Here is a 7663-nt window from a genome sequence, read left to right as displayed (position 1 = left end):
TGCCTCAGCCTCCTGGGTAGCTGGGATTACAGGCGTGTACCACCACACCCAGCTAATTTTTATATTTTTAGTAGAGACAGGGTTTTGCTATGCTGGCCATGCTGGTCTTGAACTCCTGACCTCAAGTGATCTGCCCGCCTTGGCCGCCCAAAGTGCTGGGGTTACAGGTGTGAGCCACCGTGCCTGGTTAAGGTCTTGATATGTTGCCCAGGTTGGTCTCGAACTCCTAAGCTCAAGTGATCCTCCCACCTTGGCCTCTCAAAAGTGCTGGGATTACAGGTGTTAGCCACCTGCCTGATTTTTCTTATTTTATGGCATCATGTTTGTTCTTCTTTTATAGATGCTCTGTTGTAGATTTCTCTAGAATAAGTCTTGTACTCTTCTGTACCCTGCATTATATCTGTTTTCTATTTGTTCATCTTGGTCTTTCTCTTTCATGCTGAAGGCTCTGTTGGTGATTCTTGCCTATTTGTTCACATTTTTTAAATGAGGAAATGAAATGTTTGATTAGGAGTTCTCTGTGTGGGCAGGATCTGTCACCAACAGACTTTGCTTTGGGTGAGCAGGTGGGAACCCGGCCATGGTTCTGGGAATCCTGAAATGCCAGCATGTGGAGGACCTAAATTTGGGACACCACACATTCTCACTTCCCTGAGTTTCCCCAGAGAGTTTATTCAGTTTTCTAAAGAGAAAAATACTATGGAACGTCATATAATGTTTTACATGATCTCACCTAGAGAGAAACAGCTGACTCTAGACCCCCTCTGAGCATCACTGTGGTGCGTATTCCTTCTCCTCCCCCTTCCATAACAGCCTCCAAATATTGACCACCTAGGAGGCCCAGGAACTGTAATAGGTACTTTACATAGATCACCTCACAACTACCCGGGAAGGTAAATACTAGTATCCCTATATTCCAGAAGGGTAAATTGAGCCTTAGAGAGGCTAAATAAAACATCCACAGCCAATGAGAAGTGAAGGGAGAATTTAAACTCGAATCTCTCTCATTCCAAAAGCCATATGAATCCCAGCTACTTGGGAGGCTGAGGCGGGAGGATCGCTTGATGCCTGGACACTGCCTCTGCTGTTGGCAGATAATGGAGGGAGGCCGCTGAGTGAGTGTCAGAACCTGTCTCTTAAGTTCCTGATGTCATCCAAGGTCACTCAGCAGGTTAGAACTTTGAGTCCGCAGCCATTTTCTAATTCTGAGATTGCTTCAAACCTTTCTGTCTTGGAGCTCTTATTTTTGAAAAAAGAATGAATAAAAGAATCATCACAGTTCCCTTTACAGGTTGGCTGGTGTCAGGTCTACAAGAAAAGGGCTTGGGATTGTTAATTTTAAAACAAAGTGATCCAGTAACTCCCTGATGACTTTTATTGATTCTTACTGTTTGATATAACTTGCCATTTGCTAGCAAATCTGCTTGCAGAAAGAAATGAGGAAAATGTTCTCAACCAGAAGGTGGAAAGCTTCTCCTTAACACATCAATTTTACAGTTGTGAGAGACAAATATGTTTAATAATACATATATTATTAAAGATAGGACGTTCTCCCCATCCCCAACACACACCTCTTCAGAAATTATTTTCCGATCCACAGAAGAGGGAGCAATTTGTACTCATAGGAAAATAAACTTCTGGTATGCATTTAAAAAGTGGTTCATGTATTGCTTCTTGGCCTTTTGGCTAAGATCAAGTGTAAAAAATGGTTCATGTATGCATTCTTAAAACAGAATGATTCCATTAAATAAGGTAAATTGGGCCAGGCAGGGTAGCTCACGCCTGTAATTCCAGCACTTTGGGAGACTGAGGTGGGCGGATCACTTGAGGTCAGGAGTTTGAGACCAGCCTGGTCAGCATGGTGAAACACTGTCTCTATTAAAAATATAAAAATTAGCTGGGAATGTGGCAGAAGCCTGTAATCTCAACTACTCAGGAGGCTGAGGCAGGAGAATCACTTGAACCTGGGAGGCAGAGGTTGCAGTGAGCCAAGATCGCACCACTGCACTCCAGCCAGCTTCCAAGAGGGTATCCTATGATCCCCAGTACCTGGTATTCATGCCCTTGGATAGTCAGTCCAAGGTTAGTCCATGGTTAGGGCTAACTAACCATGTAACCATTAGGACATTGAGGAAATGATGTGCAACTTCCAAAACTGGTTCATAAACCATATTGTGGCTTCCACTGTATTTCCATCGGAGCTCTCACTCCGGAGGAAGTAGCTACCATATTGTGTGAAAGACTGAAACAGTCCGATGATGAGATCCAGGGGGTGAGGAATTGAAGCCTCCTCCCAGCAGCCATGTGAGTGAACATACAGGAAGTGGATACCCTAGCCCAGTCAGGTGTTCAGATGACTGCAGACCCAGCCATCATTTCACAGCAGCCTCATCAAAGAGACCCCAGGCTCATACCATCTAGCCAAGAGGCTTTGAATTCTTGACCCACAGAAACTTTGAGATAATACATCTTTATTATTAACTATCTTTGGAGGTTATTTGTAACACAGCAGTAGATAATTGATTCAGTGATTCACAGTAAACAAGGTGAAAGAGATTCAGATGTGGATGTGAAAATCAAAGGGAGTCCCCGTATTGAGAATGTTTAACCTTTAGAACTTATGACAAAGCTCTGCTGATTAGGTAGGGCTGATTTCACTCACTGTTCTCCTCTGTGAATGTACACGCCCCCCTCATCCATACCGCTCTATGCACTAGGCTATAATTATACTACTCCAGGGATCGTCATTGTGCACTATCATTATAAAAATGCTAAGGGAGGGAGACAAGCTGAGAGCTGGGAGAGGGGCCTTCCTACAAAGCAGCCCCAAACACAACTGAAAACAAGACCAAGACTTCGAATCCAACAACGAGCATTAGCCTAGCCATCTTCCGGTTCATACCAGTGGAACGGAAGTTATCAGTCCTGTGTTTCCACAACGCTTTCCCGCAACAGGACCTCCAGGTGTTGAAACCATGCTGGGCTGAGTGCCAGTCTTTTGAACTGCAAATTACCCTGGGGTTCCGTGGGAAGCAAACTTAGGCGCCCTCTGGTGGCCTTCTGATGAACTACACCACCCAAACATTACGGGGTCCTTTATTTTAAACAGGTTAGCCATGTATGAGTTAAATTACTGAAGTCCCTTTTCTGTACATACACGGTAGATGCAGCAGCTGGGAGTATGATTTCCGAAAAGAAAAACTGTACCTACATGCTTTTTTTAGCCAGTTGCAGATTTTTTTAAATTTATTGTATTAATTTTTTTATACAGATCGGGGTCTCACTTTGTCACTCAGGCTGGTCTCGAACTTCTAGGCTCAAGCGATCCTCCCAGCTTGGCCTTCCAAAGTGCTGGGATTACGGGCGTGAGCCACTGCCCCTGGCCCGGATATTTTTCATTCTTTACCGCATTTATTTTATCTGTACCTTAGCAGGGTGCAACTAATGGGTTATGGTTATTGATTGTACAAATTGTAATAGAATCATTACAATTTCATCACCCAGTGTAATTCCGGGAAGCCTTAGAGAAGTGGCTGCAAATTTTGTTAAATTTCACTTGAGAGCTAGAATACCAATGCCTGACCCAACTCCTGTTTTCATGTTTGCTGGTTTCAGAAGCTCCTGGGGCAAGATTTCAGGTAAGAACTATGAGTAGTTTACCCTCCCCACCTAGCACCGAGTTTCATCATCTTCCCTGCCTTTGTCTGTCTTTTGGGTAGGAGAGGGCAGTCATAGGGCAAAGTAGTCACAAGAAGATACAGAAGGGTGGCTGCAGATGCATATATGAAGAACTTTAAATAAAGACAATCTGTGATGATGCACATGTGTTTTGCATATTACGTACTTAACTGCTGAGAGAATACGTTCAAAGTAAACACATGCTAACCACTTTGGCCATGTCAGAATGCCCACACGATAATAACCGCGTCAGACTTAACGTCCCCACTTCCATCCCCAACGGAATGTTTGGTATCCTTATGCAAAGCCAAATTTGGAAGCAAGGCTGCCTCTCCTTCCACTTAGCCAGCAGGCATTTCGATAATGAGATGCGGCAGCATCCACTGACTTTGTACCACCTGCCTTTTATTGTAAGTGTTCACTCTAACGGTTTTTATTAACGCTTTGGCTTCCGTCGCTAAGCAATGTATCACGTTGGGGCTCTTCGCCAGACTACACCTGTACAAATGTCTGCCTCATTCTCCTGGCTCTGAAGGAAACGTGACCGTTCCCCAAACATGCTCTTTGCGGTTGCTTCCTCCTGTCCTTTTTCTCCTTCCCTGAACCGCTCCCAATAGAGACAAGTTGGCGCTTTAGTGCATCTCAGAGCCGCTGCCGCGCAGGCGCCCCCTCCCGGCGGCACCTCCCGGCTGTGAGCGCGCGGGCAGAGGCCAGAGGCAGGGCCTCTCAGCTGTTCGGGCTGCGAACCACAAAGCGTATTTTTTTTTTTTTTTTAATGGGCGGGGGTGGTCATTTTTATGTTCCCAGGGCAAAGCGAGCAGCCGTTTGGCTTATAAAATAGCAGCGACTGCAGTGGCCCACACTGTCATCACGAAATACCGCCTCTTGTCATGGTCCCCGGGAAACAGGGTTGAGGAGGAGGAGGAGGAGGAACTGGATAATGCCGATGAGTTACCTTTTTTTTTTTTAATTTGGGTATGTTCGAGTACATTCTGCTCTGAATGGCGGTGGAGAAGCTAGAAAGGAGGCTTCTGCCGAGCAGCATCCGCGCGGAGCGAGCTGCGGTCCCCAGGACCCTGCAGCAGGTCCTACGAGCCGCGCCCCGGCGTCCGCGCCCTGAAGGCGAGGCCAGGCTTGGCGCGGAGGGACCTCAGCGTCCGGGGAGCGCTCGCTGTCTTTGGGTTCCTGCTGCCAGAGCCCTGCCTCCTCTGCTCTCCTCGGCCTCGCAGAGGGGGCGCAGGGGCGAGTCCTGGGAGGGCAGGGCAGCCGCGCCCGCAGGAGACAAAGGCCCGGGGGTCTCTGGCCGCTGCACTTGCCAGCGCCGCCCGGTCCTCACATAGAAAACTCTTCTAGCTCTGCGGGTGAGGCTCTAAACGGTAAAGTTTGCATTTTCTCTAGGGTGATCCGCAGAGGTGGCCCAGCCATAAGTCACCTCCAAACGTCTGTGTGTGTTCATTGCATGTTTACCACAAGATTTGACATTACACCAAAAAGCACACAGATGAACACCTTAGAAGTATCACCGTAATAACGGTTATCTTTCCAGCCAAAAGTCTTGAAATGTGTGGCTCCTAGGGGCAAGCAGCAATGGGATGGTCCCCAGGGGCCTTTTACCCTGTTTAGAAGCTTGGGGGAGGCTGAAGAACATCGCCTGCGGGCCTGGTGAGGTGGCTCACGCCTGTAATCCCAGCACTTTGGGAGGCTGCGGCGGGCGGATCACTTGAGATCAGACGTTCCAGACCAAGTTGGCCAACATGGTGAAACCCTGTCTCTACTGAAAATACACGTAAAAGATTAGCCGGACGTGGTGGCGGGCACCTGTAGTACCAGCTACCCAGCACTCTGGGAGGCTGAAGCGGGAGGATCTGAACTTGGGAGGCAGAGGTTGCAGTGAGCCGAGATCGTGCCACTGCACTCCAGCCTGGGCGACAGAGACCCCGTCTCAAAAACAACAACAACAAAAATCTACAGAAGGGTGGATTTGCCGATCTTAGGCCTTTTCCCAGCATTTCTTTTACTTTACTTTTTTTTTTTTTTTTGAGACGGAACCTTGCTCTGTAGCTCAGGCTAGAGAGCAGTGGCGCAATATCGGCTCACTGCAACCTCTGCCTCCCAGGTTCAAGCGATTCTCCTGCCTCAGCCTCCTGGGTAGCTGGGATTACAGGCGTGTACCACCACACCCAGCTAATTTTTATATTTTTAGTAGAGACAGGGTTTTGCTATGCTGGCCATGCTGGTCTTGAACTCCTGACCTCAAGTGATCTGCCCGCCTTGGCCGCCCAAAGTGCTGGGGTTACAGGTGTGAGCCACCGTGCCTGGTTAAGGTCTTGATATGTTGCCCAGGTTGGTCTCGAACTCCTAAGCTCAAGTGATCCTCCCACCTTGGCCTCTCAAAAGTGCTGGGATTACAGGTGTTAGCCACCTGCCTGATTTTTCTTATTTTATGGCATCATGTTTGTTCTTCTTTTATAGATGCTCTGTTGTAGATTTCTCTAGAATAAGTCTTGTACTCTTCTGTACCCTGCATTATATCTGTTTTCTATTTGTTCATCTTGGTCTTTCTCTTTCATGCTGAAGGCTCTGTTGGTGATTCTTGCCTATTTGTTCACATTTTTTAAATGAGGAAATGAAATGTTTGATTAGGAGTTCTCTGTGTGGGCAGGATCTGTCACCAACAGACTTTGCTTTGGGTGAGCAGGTGGGAACCCGGCCATGGTTCTGGGAATCCTGAAATGCCAGCATGTGGAGGACCTAAATTTGGGACACCACACATTCTCACTTCCCTGAGTTTCCCCAGAGAGTTTATTCAGTTTTCTAAAGAGAAAAATACTATGGAACGTCATATAATGTTTTACATGATCTCACCTAGAGAGAAACAGCTGACTCTAGACCCCCTCTGAGCATCACTGTGGTGCGTATTCCTTCTCCTCCCCCTTCCATAACAGCCTCCAAATATTGACCACCTAGGAGGCCCAGGAACTGTAATAGGTACTTTACATAGATCACCTCACAACTACCCGGGAAGGTAAATACTAGTATCCCTATATTCCAGAAGGGTAAATTGAGCCTTAGAGAGGCTAAATAAAACATCCACAGCCAATGAGAAGTGAAGGGAGAATTTAAACTCGAATCTCTCTCATTCCAAAAGCCATATGAATCCCAGCTACTTGGGAGGCTGAGGCGGGAGGATCGCTTGATGCCTGGACACTGCCTCTGCTGTTGGCAGATAATGGAGGGAGGCCGCTGAGTGAGTGTCAGAACCTGTCTCTTAAGTTCCTGATGTCATCCAAGGTCACTCAGCAGGTTAGAACTTTGAGTCCGCAGCCATTTTCTAATTCTGAGATTGCTTCAAACCTTTCTGTCTTGGAGCTCTTATTTTTGAAAAAAGAATGAATAAAAGAATCATCACAGTTCCCTTTACAGGTTGGCTGGTGTCAGGTCTACAAGAAAAGGGCTTGGGATTGTTAATTTTAAAACAAAGTGATCCAGTAACTCCCTGATGACTTTTATTGATTCTTACTGTTTGATATAACTTGCCATTTGCTAGCAAATCTGCTTGCAGAAAGAAATGAGGAAAATGTTCTCAACCAGAAGGTGGAAAGCTTCTCCTTAACACATCAATTTTACAGTTGTGAGAGACAAATATGTTTAATAATACATATATTATTAAAGATAGGACGTTCTCCCCATCCCCAACACACACCTCTTCAGAAATTATTTTCCGATCCACAGAAGAGGGAGCAATTTGTACTCATAGGAAAATAAACTTCTGGTATGCATTTAAAAAGTGGTTCATGTATTGCTTCTTGGCCTTTTGGCTAAGATCAAGTGTAAAAAATGGTTCATGTATGCATTCTTAAAACAGAATGATTCCATTAAATAAGGTAAATTGGGCCAGGCAGGGTAGCTCACGCCTGTAATTCCAGCACTTTGGGAGACTGAGGTGGGCGGATCACTTGAGGTCAGGAGTTTGAGACCAGCCTGG

This window comes from Colobus angolensis, unplaced genomic scaffold (assembly GCF_000951035.1).
Source record: "Colobus angolensis palliatus isolate OR3802 unplaced genomic scaffold, Cang.pa_1.0 Scaffold101, whole genome shotgun sequence".
Lineage (NCBI taxonomy): Eukaryota > Metazoa > Chordata > Mammalia > Primates > Cercopithecidae > Colobus > Colobus angolensis.
This window is presented reverse-complemented; position numbering follows the sequence as displayed.